Here is a 15751-nt window from a genome sequence, read left to right as displayed (position 1 = left end):
TTTTGCTGACGGTGCGGCAGTGTGTGTACATAATTAAAGGCGGCACAAATAAATCGGCGCCCCGCACAACCCTGCCGAATTACCACCCGGGGAGGGGGACGGGGTGGCACTGGGCCGAACTCAATGTTGTTTTCATAGACAATATTATATTTTCATATCTCTTTAAAATTACAACGCATTGCTAGTATACTATTATTGTAGTTATTGAGAAGTTAACAGAAATACGTTTAATCACACTAATTATACCCAAAAGTATAGTAGATTAGTATCCCAAAGAGTGGGCCGAGATGTATGAAATAAAGTTTCGTTTCGCTATTTACAATCTAAAGCATAGACCAGGTAAAAGTAGGAAGATTAATTTCCAAAACTCTATTATTTTATTAAATACGGGAATTAACGCAAATGCGCTTTAGAATGCCTGACGTAGCCTGTCTGTGAAACCATTCCACATTAATATATCTAATGTAGTTTAATATTAAAAATCATCATAATTAGTGCAGTGTTTAAGAAAAGTAAAACCAAAAAAAAATTTTCATTTAAACAACGAACCATAAAAACTCATAACTAATTAAATTCTTAAACAAAATAATAATAAAAGCAACCTCAAATCCAGCCCTGTGCCATTCTAAATGAGGGTGGGGGGGTAGAACTAAAATTGCTTTCAAATAAGTAACCAACCCCCGCGTATCTCGACAACCGGTGGCGATAACGTAACGATATCGAAACTATAAAGTTTTAATATTGTTTATTATTTTTAGTTATTTGGTTACCATAGTACAAGCTCTGCTTAGTTTGGAATCAAATGACCTTGTGTGAGTTGTCCAATGATATTTATTTATTTAATTATATTGTTTATTATTTTAAGTGTATGTTGCGTTTGAGGTAGTGCAGTGGTTATGCTACTGCTTTTTAGTTAGGTGTTTTAGGTTCGAAAGACTGGTGAGAAAAACTTTTTTTTACTAGATAGGTACATGTGTTATTTTTATTAATCATACATCGTAATCTTCGTAATCGTATCTTCTTCTTATCGTATGGTTAGTGGTCAACCTAGTGTCAAAGTTATTCAAGCCCGAAAGGCCTTTGACGTGGCTTAACGACTGTTATCTTAATTGACAACAACCGGGATCGACTTTTTACGTTCCCTCCGAAGCACGGAGACGCCCAGCTCAAATACCACTATGCGATCACCCATTTACGAAATGACATCGCCAAAGGTTGCTTAACCCACAGATCGTTTAATAGAGCAACCCCTCTATAAAAAAAAACCTTGAGAAATCATCTCACGCGGACATAGTCGCGAGTAGAAGATAGTCAAATGATATTATATAATTTCAGAATAAGGCCGTGAGTTATTTTAGGTACTTGCTAAGAAGGTTTTATAGTAATTCGCAATTTTATTAACGACTAACCTTTTCATGTGGGTTTGCTTGTTTAATATTTTATATTTAAAGTGATTATTACTAAAATGTATTAGTATGCCTTGTTACAATGAGGATAGGTAGAGAGAAAAGGCTCTTTTTACTACTAATGTTAACTTAAAATCAAAATCATCAAATTTGAGTCATGTCCTACTGCTGGGCAAGGGTCTCCTCCCGTAATGAGGGAGGGGTTAGGCCTTGAGTCCACCACACTGGCCAAGTGCGGGCGGGGACTTTGCATACCTTCAATAAATGTATTAAATAACTTTCAGGCATGCAAGGTTGCATCACGATGTTTTCCTTCACCGTTAGAGCAAGTGGCCTAACCCATCCCCCTCGTTTGGTAGGAGACCCTTGCCCTGCAGTGGGACAGTAACGGGTTAAAAAAAAAACAACGGACACAAAATACAACCAGACCCGCAGCTTATTTGTGGATCGCACAAAAAATTGTTCCGTGTGGGAATCGAACCCACGCCCGACGCAATGGTACCTAGGCATATAAATAAAATATTAAATATAAAAACACGCTGTACATGTTGGTACAATTAACGTTCGTACGTGTGTCATGTCAATGTGAGTAATTAATTATATGTATGTATGTATGTGTGTGTGTGTGTTTAGTATGTACAGGTTGATGTTTATGTTAATAATTATTATTATTAATTTTAATTACTTATGTATGTATGTTATATTAAAAACAGACTAATAATATTTCCCTGTATAAATTACATAAAACAAATGATACTACTACAGGCAATTTTCTGCTTAAAAGAAGGCTCCCAATCACAATCTTATTGTATGAATATTGTTAACGAAATAAACAATTTAGAAATGATATTAATTTTAAATGTTAATTATTTTAATAAGTAATATCTGTTTAATTTAATGGATAAATATTATTTCTGTATACTACAGATAGATAATACGTGGATAGAAGTTCAAGAAAAATATTTGACAATTCTCTACAAAAATACAACATCGTTGAAAAAGCAAATTAATTAATAATTCTGGAAAATTTATAATTCTTAGAACAATTTTATATTCTTCTAAATAACTTTCCTTACTAACTATAAGTCTATTTCCAAACATAATAAAATAATAAGACCTATAAATACATTCTTATAGTAGTAAATATAAATAAACACCGGCCACCCATCTAATTCCCGGCCTACGAACGCCACAATGACCGCAATCGTATTTCTATCCGAGCACGGATATTGTCACACGGCGTGCATGTATCGACCGCGTTTAAATACATACATACATACAAACATACATAGGAACGTTTAAAAAATATTTTTGAAAAGGATAGGAAAGTAGCAAAAATAACGTAAAAGTATTAAATCATAGAATTTTTTTAATATGTTATTTTTAAGTCCCCAAGCCGCACTTGGCCAGCGTGGTGGACTCAAGGCCTAACCCCTCCCTCATTACGGCAGGAGACCCTTGCCCTGCAGTGGGACATTAATGGGTTAAATTTATTTATATTTTATTTATTTATTTTCTTTTATCTAACTGTAATAATATTTTCAATATAAATTGTTAAAACATTCAAAATATGCTAAATCTACACTATAACATTGAATATTAATAAAAAATAAATTAATTCTATACTACTATTCTAACAATACACTGAACTATTTTCGGTGAAATCGAAAGAATGAATATTTCTATTTAAAAGTTCTTATTAATCATACATATATAAAAAGTATGTACATATTACATGGTTATATCTGTACTAATATTATAAAGCTGACGATTTTGTTTGTTTGTTTGTTTGTTTGAACGCGCTAATCTCAGGAACTACTGGTCCGATTTGAAAAATTATTTCAGTGTTACATAGTCCATTTATCGAGGAAGGTTATAGGCTATATATCATCACGCTACTACTAATAGAAGCAGAGTACCAGACCAGACCAGAGTAAAATTTTGACCCATTCTCTCTTATGTGACGCAAGCGAAGTTGCGCGGGTCAGCTATGTTTAATAAATATAATAACATACAAATATCATACTAATAACTACAAATTACTCAAAAACTACTAAAATAGTAAAAAGCCAAAAAAATCTAAATTCTAACCTCAAAAAATATGTCAATCCGTACAAACGGTACGGTACAAATTTTCATATATATACGTAAAGTGAAACACACATGTATGTATACAGAGATTATGTGTGTGTGTGTGTGTGTGTGTGTGAGAAACAAGGTGAACTTATACAGCGTGTTGTGTTGTTAATATTATAATTTTTAGTTTTTTTGTTATTGTTTTTTGTGTTTTGGTTGTGAAATGTGTGTTGTGAATATTAAAATTGTAGTTTTTTTGTGTTTGATGGTGAAATTGTGTTATGTTTAGTATAATAGTTGACAATTGTGTAATTATTGTTTAGAAGAGTATTTTAGTAGTACTACTAATAGAATAATAATATTTTTTAACTGAATATGAAATAGAATAGTCATCTCAATAGGTCAAGTAACTCAAATTAGCAATATTTTCAATAGAAAATCTGTCAATTCAAAACTTTCATACTCCGCTCAAAAGGTGAGGTTAACTTTCACATGTTCTGTATCTACTCATAAGATTTTTTAAATAAGCAATTTAATATATTACGACATAGTCAATAACTAGGATTTTCTATTCGCTTATATCTATTTAGACTTAGTCTTAATTCAACGTAAATTTATTTGAAGAATACATACACATAGAATAATATTACTATTTATTGTGATATTTATTAAAATTTAGTAGCAAGCAATAGAAGTATAAGTACTAAGTCACTAATCTACCAAAATACCCGTATCTAATATATAAAATTCTCGCGTCACAGTTTTCGTTGCCATACTCCTCCGAAACGGCTTAACCGATTCTAACGAAATTTTGTGAGCATATTGAGTAGGTCTGAGAATCGGCCAACATCTATTTTTCATACCCCTAAGTGACATTTTTTTTTATTCATATGGTAAGACAACGTTTGCTGGGTCAGCTAGTAACAAAATTAAACACATAAAACAAAACCCCCGAACTAGCACACCCTGTACACGCTCACATGTGCCACACACACACACACACACACACACACGCACACACAATTGATAGCGTTCGTTGGATCTATTCGGTGCAACGCCCCGGCTGTTAGGATGTGGACACACTGGGGGGAAGGATTTGCGATTTTTGAGAATAATTTTTCATAAACACACTATAAACCTATTTTAGTTAAAAAGCTACTATAATGTGTTTTCTCTTTTTCATTTCGCTAAGGAGTGAAAGAAACAATCCACTTCATAAGCCTTTCGTAACTTCATACATTTTTATGAATAAGAGGGTTCGTTTTTTAGTTTTATATGTGTATGCTTTCTTAAGTATTTAATAATATTTTTTTGGTATTGTTCAATTTATAATATATTTATTAGTAATATAAATTTTTAGCATCCTCATGAAAGCTTTATATTAGCTATTTTTTGTGTAATGATTAATTAAATAACAATTTTACGATTTATTCATATTTAAAAATTTAACTTTATAGTCGTGCGGTCAGAATATTTTGCATTAAAAGAGACTTTTGTCCGTATTTTGGCAATGCAGGAAATATAAATAAAAATGTTAATTTTGGAAAATGAATGAAGGTCATGTTGTCTTAATAGTTTTACTTTTTGGTCAAAATTATGTTTTTTATTTTGGATTTTTAATTATATTATATTTTTGTTGTAGCTGTTAGAATAATAGTGATTTACGTCAACTTGTAATGCTTTTAAATGAAAGCGAATTTCAAAATAACTTAAAATCATTTTCAGTTTAATACTTAATACAAAAAATAAAGCTATGGAAAGCAAAATAAGTCCAATAACTTTAGCAACCAAACCTTTTTATGTAAAAATAAGCAGAGTGTCAAATTACATCACAAAAAGGCAAAAAAAAAAACCACTTCACAATAAAAAATAACGCAAGCAAAACCACATGCGATGCTTCGTATAAGTAAACGAAATACACAAAAAAGATAACCACAAGTAAAGAATATCTATACTAATGACATTATTATCAGTAAACTAATTAATTTCGCTAAGGAATTTTAAATGTTTTCGTTGTAAAACGTATAGATTAGGTAATCTTAATTAACTCACAACTTATTGGAAAACAATGTGCATTGTGCAATTCACTATTAGGTCGGGGAAAAAGTCTTTTCGCATTATAGTATGTATGAACTTGTAATAAAATCTCTTTGGCTTCAAGAATCACAAATGAGTACACGGTTCATTAGGTTTCTTTCAGTGAGCTCGTGAGGTACCCAAATATCGAGCTTTTTTGTCTAGAGAAAAGATTTTATTACAAGTTCATACAACTATAATGCGAAAAGACTTTTTCCCCGACCTAATATTTGGCAGTTCTTTAAAATAGTTCTTCACGCAAGTGGTCGCAGCTTCGAACCCGAGGCAACACACTTATAACTTTTCCAAGTTATGTATTAGAAATAATATCACTTGTTCCAACAGTGAAGGAAAACATCGTGATGCAACCTTGCATGCCTGAGAGTTCTTTAGAACAGTTCTTGAAGGAATGCAAAGTCCCCAACCCGCACTTGGCCAGCGTGGTGGACTCAAGGCCTAACCTCTCCCTCATTACGGGAGGAGACCCTTGCCCAGCAGGTGGGACATTAATGGGTTCAATACAAAATAACTGAAAATATGGTGTAACTAATTGTCTTATTAAACCACTGAACCGATTTAAATAATTGGAACAGTCCGAAGCACGGAGACGCTCAGTTCAAATATATCCGGTCACCCATCTATGGAATAACCGCGCCAACGATTGCTTAACCCACAGATGGTTTACCGACCGGTGAGCGCAACTGGCTATGAGCGCTCTCATATATATTGTCACAGTGTCTCAGTGTGTACACAACTTAACGGACATAAATTCCCAATAACACGAAATGGCGGTGCGGGGTCGCGGGACGGGGGTGCAGGGCCGCACTCCACGCGAACTACTATTATATTAATATGTTTATTATTTTTATTGTTTTTTTATTTTTTTTTGTGTTGTTTTTATAAATAGGTATGTTTTTAATTATGACAGTGTAATTTAATCTGTTGTTCTTTTTTATAAAAATGGTTACTGTAAGGGTACTTTCGGAGAATTATATTATTGTAATATATTAATTCTGTTTTTTTATTTCATAATAATTTACCTTCAAATTTATGCGATTTAAAATTTCATTTCCAACGCTAAGAATTATTGCAATTTGAATTTAAATATAGTGTTTTTTAATTGTCTGTAACTTCATTTCACGAAATATAATATATCTTAACCACAATGATATTAAAACTAGATAACACGGTTAGAAATATTAACGTAGCTAAAAAACAAAAACATAAAAATCTTTTCAATATAAAAATATTATATAATAATAAACATTAACATTACATATCTCCTTAATAGTTAGGTAGAAACTTAACACTAACTATATCTACATACATACATGTTCATACATATTGTATGTCATGTATGTAACATATGTGTGAGTAACACACGACCTCGAGGAAGGACAACGTCGATAAAATTGTCCGTCTTAGTTTATTTTTAATTAAATACATTGTTTAATTTTTTCGTATTTTTACATACATACATACATACATGCTAGCGGACCCGACAGACGTTGTCCTGTCTAATAAATTAAAAATTAATAAAAAAAACATTGTCCAGCGGACAAAATTGTGAATCTAAACCATTCTCAGATCCCCTTGAACACACACAAAAAAAATCATCAAAATCGGTCCAGTCGTTTAAGAGAAGTTCAGTGACATACACACTTACAGAAGAATTATATATATAAAGATTAACATAGGTACATAATATCATGGCTCTTATACCTGAAGGTATTGGTAGTGAATGTAGTATAACCACGTTTCGCCATTAACAATGTTAGTCCCATGTAATAGGGGCTGAGTCTGTCATATACCGGACACATTACCAAACTCCGGACTACTATTGAGAAATATATCTATATATAACTCAAAGGTGACTGACTGACATAGTGATCTATCAACGCACAGCACAAACCACTGGACGGATCGAGCTGAAATTTGTCATGCAGGTAGATGTTATGACGTAGGTATGCATTAAGAAAGGATTTTGATCAATTCTACCCCCAAGGGAAAAAATAGGGGATGAAAGTTTGTATGAAAACTCTGTACTAAGTCACAAACCAAGCTGGAGGAAAGGTAAGAGCTAGTAGTTATAATATAAAATAAAATAGACTTTTGCTTTTCCCGGGAATATAACCCTAGACGTCAGGTTCAGCAGTCGGATACACTACCCACCGAGCCACAGCGGCAGTATAAGGCGTTAAAATTTCGTTAATTTGTTCAGCTATATCTTATCTCAGAACAAATGTTAGTAATCTTATCAATTAGATAATGACTAAGCATGCGCTAAGATATGTAGTTAGAAATACATTGTAATGTGGATAAAATGTCCTGTATGACAACATGTATGTATGTGAAAGCAAGGGAAGTTTGTAAGGATCGTACCAAGTGACGTTCTCTGGTCTCTGCTTACCAATATGTGAAAAGGCGTGATATTATGTATTTATGTATGTATTGTAAGATTTACTGTCCCACTGCTGGATAAAGATCTCCTTCCGAAGTAACAGAATAGGGTTAACGAAAAATTATTAAACTCGTAGGTACTCGTAAAAGATTCATCTAAAATGCTCAGAATTCGTTTTGGTGTTATTGAGTAATACTAATATTATTTAGCTGAAGAGTTTGTTTGTTTGAACGCGCTAATCTTAGGAACTACTAGTTCAATTTGAAAAATTCTTTCAGTGTTAGATAGCCCATTTATCGACGAAAGCTAGGCTTTATTATATCATTACGCTACGACCAACAGGAGCAAATTACCAGTCAAAAATTTTACAAAAACGGGGAAAAATTTCATCCATTCTCTCTTATGTGACGCAAGCGAAGTTGCGCGGGTCAGCTAGTTGAGTAATAAACATCTATCAAAAAAATCGCATTTATAAAAAGTAACTTTAAACTTAAGCCCACCTTCAAGAAAAGGCATAAAGTATCAATCAATTTAAGTCACATGTCTATCACATTAGTTCCTTAAATATCCGCTAGAGTTAAAATAATAAAAGGCGAGATTCGAACCTGAACCACAGGAAGTCATTTATAACTATTAACTTTGAGATAATTATATTTTATTACAATAAATTAGCATATTTACTTAAAATATACATAATTATATACTAAATACTATTATTATAAAGACGTTTGTATGTGTGTAATGTTTGAAGGTACAGAATTGGAACTATTTGTTAAACTAGGTTATAATCTGTAATCTTTTAAGTAGGTTTTTAATGAAAAAGTGACAAAGATAGATTCATCTTTACAAACTTTCGTATTTATAATATTAGTATAATTTTTTAATATTCACGCCAATTTTTATTAAATAAAAATAATCTCCATGGACTAATTTATAAATTTAAATCATCAAGTAAGACATAACACAATATTTAATAATCATAAAAAGATTTTCCAAAAATGAATTAATACATACATACAAAGATAAAATCACGCTTTTCTCCTACAGAGTAGGCAGAGACCAAAGGACGCCACTTGCTTCCTTAAAAATTTTCATTACTTCATTAACATACATATTATTTATTATTCAATAATGAAATTATTCAATAAAAAAACAACCAAAAGAAAAGTACCAATTAAAAAAACCCTATCAAATAATATAAAATATAAAAAGTATCAAAATAATACCAAGTACGTCCCTAGCGGTAAGCAGTGAAAGATGAGAGTCGGGTCGCGTACTGCGACATTACACACTTGATACTTGATACTTACGTAATAATTGTTTGTTTGTAAAACTGTTATAATAATATGACAAAGTTAAGTTTGAAAGTCAATATTTTAAAAAGACATTATATTTTTTTATTGAATATTAATAATTTGTTTTAAATGTTATTTTATTACGAATTATACTAAAAGTGCAACGGAAACTGAATATGCACTTTGATATGCATGTATATAAAATGTTATTTAATAATAAACACATTACCAATGGATTGGACTTCATCAAAATAGTTTTTATTGTAAAACAGAATAATTTCTTCCAATTTTCAACATTATAATTATTACATTAGATGCTAAGAACATGAACATTAAATTTCTTTTTATAAATTTGTCCCAGTTATGATTGTCATATGCTATATGCTTTAAATACTGTTATAAATTAAATTAAATATTTGTTTTTTGCATTTTGGTAAAATAAATGAAACATCTTATGGCTAAAAACTATAGTGTGAGCTACAAAAGCCCACACTAACTTCTAAAGAAATTGTAACAATACTTTGTAAATTTAAATAAAAAATCTTATCTTATTAATCTTAGTGCTTTCCTATCTATAAATATGCTTTCATACAAATATCCATCATCTCTTCAAAAAAAAAATCTTTAAAAACATTTGACAACTGACCAACAATTAAAATTACTTACTGATCAAAAATTTTAGAACGAGTTTATTTAACCTATAAAGCAACAAAAAATATCAATTTATTTCAAAAACACGTAAAGGTTATATTTTAATTAAAGATAATTTGAATAGCCCTACAAGGACTTGCACGGATCTATCATCATATAGATAGCTGTAGTTATAACAGGTGTTGTGTAAATATGTATATACTAGTAACTGCCCGTGACTTCATCCGCATGGAAAGATTTCCTAATGTAATAACTATCCCTTTGTTAGTCTAGGTTTAAATCTAAAATATAGATTTATCCAATTTCTGTCCCACTGATGGGCAAAGTTCTCCCGCATTGAGGAGGGGTTAGGCCTTAAGTCCGACGGCTGAGACGCGAAAGGTGAAGCTTTGCATGCCCTCTATAGATCATCTAGATGTTTTCCTTTAATATCGGTTAGTTGACTGGGTTAACGAAAAATTATTAAACTTGTACTCGTAAAAGTTCTAATCTAAAATGCTGAAGCAATGTAATTTTTTCGTAAATAATGTTGAAATTGCAATTATTACAGATTGAAACATTATATTAGGCATTCATTTTATACCAACAAAATATCGAATCTGTGACGTCACTATGTCGTATTTCTATACTAAAATGTGTTTTTGACTTTTCATAAAGAGTAGCTTATTTGACTGACTTAACTACCCTACTGATCTCATAAAATATAACAGCCACGCGTGACTCCTACACCATAAATATGAATTTATTATAAATCAAAACAATATCGGGCATTTATCTATAAGATTGACAGCGGTAATCAGTCACTTTTAATAGTAATGTCAATCGTTTACTGTATTTAACATGACTCATATATTTTAAACGCAAGTCATGGTTAAAGTAGAGTGACTTGTAGCGATCCTGATTACGAAAGAGCGAGATGGCACTATAATGCCCGGTTTCTGTGTACATTTAGCGGTAGTTGATCTATTCAATAGCGTTTTTTTATATAAATTTAAACGCTATTGAAGAGATAAACTACCGCTTAATGTACGCAGAAACCGGAGGTAAAATTCTTTCTCTCGATAGAAATTGGATAGCTTTTGTAGCCGCTCCAGATTTGACGGTAAAGCGAGATAGCAGTATAAAATTATCTCTCTCTCTTTCTTTAAATTGGTTTGTTTCAGTAGTATTAGTTTTGTTTATTTAGTTAAGTCTTTATGTAGAAAAATGTATTCTGGCGTATTTCTGTTGCCTAATATATTGACTAAAAGACCGAGCGATGTGATCTATTCTATATATGAATAATAATTAAAAATATAAAGGCTTTTTGGCGATACAATAAAATTTACATTAGTACAATCATAGAAAAGCTATTAAAATGATAAAATAGCTCTTTATTTGATATAATAAGAATTTTATTTATAAGCTAATTTAAATAATAATCAAATCGAAACATAGGCTTATTTGATTATTTTTGTAATAATTTATTTAAATAAATATATCTATACATTTTTAATGCACAAATCAGTTTTTTGTAAATAAAATTGGCGTATTATACGGAAGGCATAGTATTCAAATGTTGAATAAATTATTACAATATATAAAATTCACTAACAATTTAAATAAAAACCAAGGAAAACATATTTTTTCTCAAAAATATTCACCTAGCAACAAAATTAATTGCAAAAAATCAAAGTATCAAAATCACTTGCGTCGCATAAACAACTGCTCACGAAGTTTCCAACGATTGCTAAACACGAAACGGCGTATGTCCAACATAATAGCATAGCAACTCAATACAAATTGAACCTTAACTCCCAACAAATAAGGTACATATCACCTTTTGTATTTATCTAACTTATTAATGCGAACCTAGCTTATATAGAATTTGGAGATTAGGAAATCGTTTTTTTGCCGTCCGGTTTTTTTTTTAATTTTTTTTCTTCTATTTGTATAGGATTGTAGTTTTTGTGTAGTGCTGTGACGGTAAGCGAGTTGGATAAGGTATGGAAATGGATGGGTCGATGTGGTAAGATTGAATACGTGTGTTTTTGTGCTTTGTAAATGTATATTATTATTATAAATGCGATAGTTTGTTGTATGCGAGTAAGTAAGTGATAGTTAGGTATGGAAATGGATGGGTCGATGTGGCAAAATTGAATACGTGTGTTTTTGTGCTTTGTAAATGTATTATAAGTATTATAAATGGGATAATTTGTTGTATGCGGGTAACTAAGTGTTAGTTAGGTTTGGAAACGGATGGGTCGATGTGGTAAAATTGAATATTTGTGTTTTTGTGCTTTGTAAATGTTTATTAGTATTATAAATGGGGTAGTTTGTTGTATGCGAGTAAGCAAGTGTGAGTTAGGTATGGAAATGGATGGGTCGATGTGGTAAAATTGAATTCGTGTGTTTTTGTACTTAGTAAATGTACTTATACGAATATTGTAATTGCAAAAGTTACTGTTGAAAGGTTAAGTAAGTGTTAGTTGGTTATGAAAATTGATGGGTCGCAGTTTTGGAAAGTTGTATGAGTATTTTTAAGTGTTTTGAAGTTAAATATTAATATTATAAATGCAAAAGTTAGTGATGTAAGGGTAAGTAAGTATTAGTAAGGTTTGGATATGGATGGGTTAGGAAATAGTATGAGTATTTTTTGGTGTTTCGTAAAAAATCTAGTATAAATGCAAATTATACATGTCTTTAGCAGTTTTCATGCTTAGTTCTTAGCAACACATTTTCATATTTATTTATATATCTATGTGACAGTTAAATAATTAATTACATGATTATTATCATTTCTGTTCAAAAACCTTGAATTAAATTAAATATTCAAGGTAAACAACTAAAAGAAATATTGTGTTACATACTCTTATATCTATACTAATATTATAAAGCTGAAGAGTTTGTTTGTTTGTTTATTTGAACGCACTAATCTCAGGAACTACTGGTCCGATTTGATTCTTTCAGTGTTAGATAGCCCAATTATCGAGGAAGGCTATAGGCTATATATCATCACGCTACGACCAATAGGAGCAGAGTAACAGTGAAAAATGTTACAAAAACGGGGAAAATTATGATTATCTTAAGTGACGCAAGCGAAGTTGCGCGGGTCAGCTAGTAATATTATAAAGCTGAAGAGTTTGTTTGTTCGATTGTTTGAACGCGCTAATCTCGGGAACTACTGGTCCGATTTGATTCTTTCAGTGTTAGATAGCCCAATTATCGAGGAAGGCTATAGGCTATATAACATCACGCTACAGTCATTAGGAGCGGAGTAGCAACGAAAAATGTTACAAAAACGGGGAAAATTTTGATTCATTCTCTTAAGTGACGCCAGCGAAGTTGCGCGGTTCAGCTAGTGTTATAATAAACAGTGGATATATTTCTGAGCCTGGTTGTTAATGTATCTATATAAGTATGTATTTACAAGTATATAAGTATGTTTATCAGTTATTTGGTTACAGTACAAGCTCTGCTTAGTTTGGAATCAGATGACCGTGTGTGAGTTGTCTAAGAATATTTATATATTTATTTATTTTAGAGTATAACAGGCATGATATTATGTATGTATGTAATGTATGTATAGCTTTTTTTTGTTATAAAAAATCAGTTAGTTTTGTTATTGTCGTTAGTGGTCAACCTAGTGTCAAAGTTGTTCAAGCCGCCCTAAGGTCTTTGACATGGCTTAACGACTGTTATCTTAATAGACAACAACCGGGACCGACTTTTTACGTGCCCTCCGAAGCACGGAGATGCCCAATTCAAATTCCACTATGAGGTCACCCATCTATGGAATGACCGCGCCAATGGTTGCTTAACCCACAGATCGTTTACTGACCGGTGAGCGCAACTGGCTATGGGCGCCTTCGACAAGTTAGTCTTAAAAACAATAGGAGTAAGTTTTTCAGAAGAGTATTTCACTGAAAACTGTAAGATTCGAGATAATAGACTTGCCCCTTTTTCATAGAATCGAGAGTTTCTGGCGAAATTCATTGATACTAGTTCTATATCTAAATACCTACAGTTTTTAACTAACTTAAGCCTGTGACTTCGAACGTGTGGTTTGTGACCTAGAGCAGAGTTTTCATACAAACTTTCATCCCCTATTTTATTTATCTATATAAGTATGTATTTAGAAGTATATAAGTAAGTTTATCAGTTATTTGGTTACACTAGTACAAGCTCTGCTTAGTTTGGAATCAAATGACCGTGTGTGAGTTGTACAATGATATTTATTTATTATATTATTTAATTATTTTATCCCCTTGGGGGGTTGAATTGATCAAAATCCTTTCTTAGCTGATGTCTACGTCATAACATCTACCTGTATGCCTGATTCGTCTAATAGTTTGTGCTGTGCGTTGATAGATCACTATGTCAGTCAATGAGTCACTCAGTCAGTCACCTTTGAGTTTTATATATGTAGATAATAGATTACTAGAAGCCGCCCGCGACTTCGTCCGCGTGGAATCCCTTCCCGTGTAAATCGCGATCCCTCGGGAACTCCGGGATAAAAAGTAGCGTATGTGTTATTCTGGGTCTTCAGCTACCTATATGTATACCAAATTTCATCCTATTCGGTTCAGTAGTATTTGCGTGAAAGAGTAACAAACATCCATACATAAATACATTCTCACAAACTTTCGCATTTATAGTATTAGTAGGATTAATTATATATTAATTACATAACAATATAATCGCTTATAACTTGTAGCGTATACCTCTCTTCTCTCACAACTTGTACGGCGGCCGGTTCTATTATTAGTACTCAATCGATAAGCACAGTTTAAATGTGACACGGTGCCTGCCAACAGACTTCTGTGTTTATAACGACGCAATGTTTAGAGGGTAGGCAGGAGTATACGTGTTTGGTAACCAATTAAATGGTCTTGAAGAAAAAATGAACAGTTTATGAAAATTTATGTTGATTTGATGGAATTTCTTGTTTTATTGTATTTTCTGAATTATTGAAATAATAGGTGTGTTATACGACGATGTATACAAAAACCCACATATCGCCATTAACAATGTTAGTTCCATGTAATAGGGGACGAGTATGTCATACGCCAAGGACGTTATCAAATTTCGGAATTCTACCTTATTTGATAATAATTTCTACCCATACCTATTATAAAAACAAATTGTAAGTAGGTTTGTAACTCTTTCACGAAAAAAAACTACTGGACAAATTTTAATGAAATTTAGTACACAGATAGCTAATAACCTTTTTGCTACGAGAAATCTTTTTACGCGTAAAAAGTTGCAGTCAGAAGGTAGTCTTATATAAATTAGAAAAGACCAATAGTTCTTTATCGAACCCGAGTCTTCACGATCAGCAGTCATACTCTCAACCACGCCACAGTAAGTCACAAACAATAACCTCTATCACAATAAAGCAGAGTTAACCGGAGTGAACCGGATCAGTCATTATCCGGTTATGACCGGCTGTAACCGATATCAAATACACTCCAACTACTAGACGGTTATAATTTAAGGGTAGATCTTCATTTTGGAATTTTCTAGTTTATAAGATGGAGATATAGAACTAATTTTACATCTCGCTGATATGTGTGAGATATCCTATCTGATAAATAAAATACAGCTTTATATTCCTTAAAACCTAATTACATAATATGTATATGAAATAAAAAGAAAATAATTTATTGGTGTGATTTCGAGTATGTAAGGGTATATACAAACATACATAAACGCAAGAGAAGAAACTTGGCTCAGTCTTACATACATACATACATACAAACAAACATATAAACATACATACACGCAAGAGACACCACGTGGGTCAGTCTTATATACATAGATGTAGATATACAGTCAGTCATACATACATACATAAACACAATAGA

The 15751-nt window shown here is 31.9% G+C and overlaps 1 protein-coding gene across 1 annotated transcript in view; it reads right to left on the bottom strand.

Moving 5' to 3' along the window:
• The window catches only part of LOC142985250 (uncharacterized), an 83224-nt gene that overhangs the window by 13716 nt on the left and 53757 nt on the right, over positions 1–15751 (bottom strand). The gene's annotated exons all lie outside the window — the stretch shown is intronic.

The sequence above is a fragment of the Anticarsia gemmatalis genome, chromosome 29 (assembly GCF_050436995.1).
Source record: "Anticarsia gemmatalis isolate Benzon Research Colony breed Stoneville strain chromosome 29, ilAntGemm2 primary, whole genome shotgun sequence".
In the NCBI taxonomy this organism is placed as follows: Eukaryota; Metazoa; Arthropoda; class Insecta; order Lepidoptera; family Erebidae; genus Anticarsia; species Anticarsia gemmatalis.
This window is presented reverse-complemented; position numbering and strand designations above follow the sequence as displayed.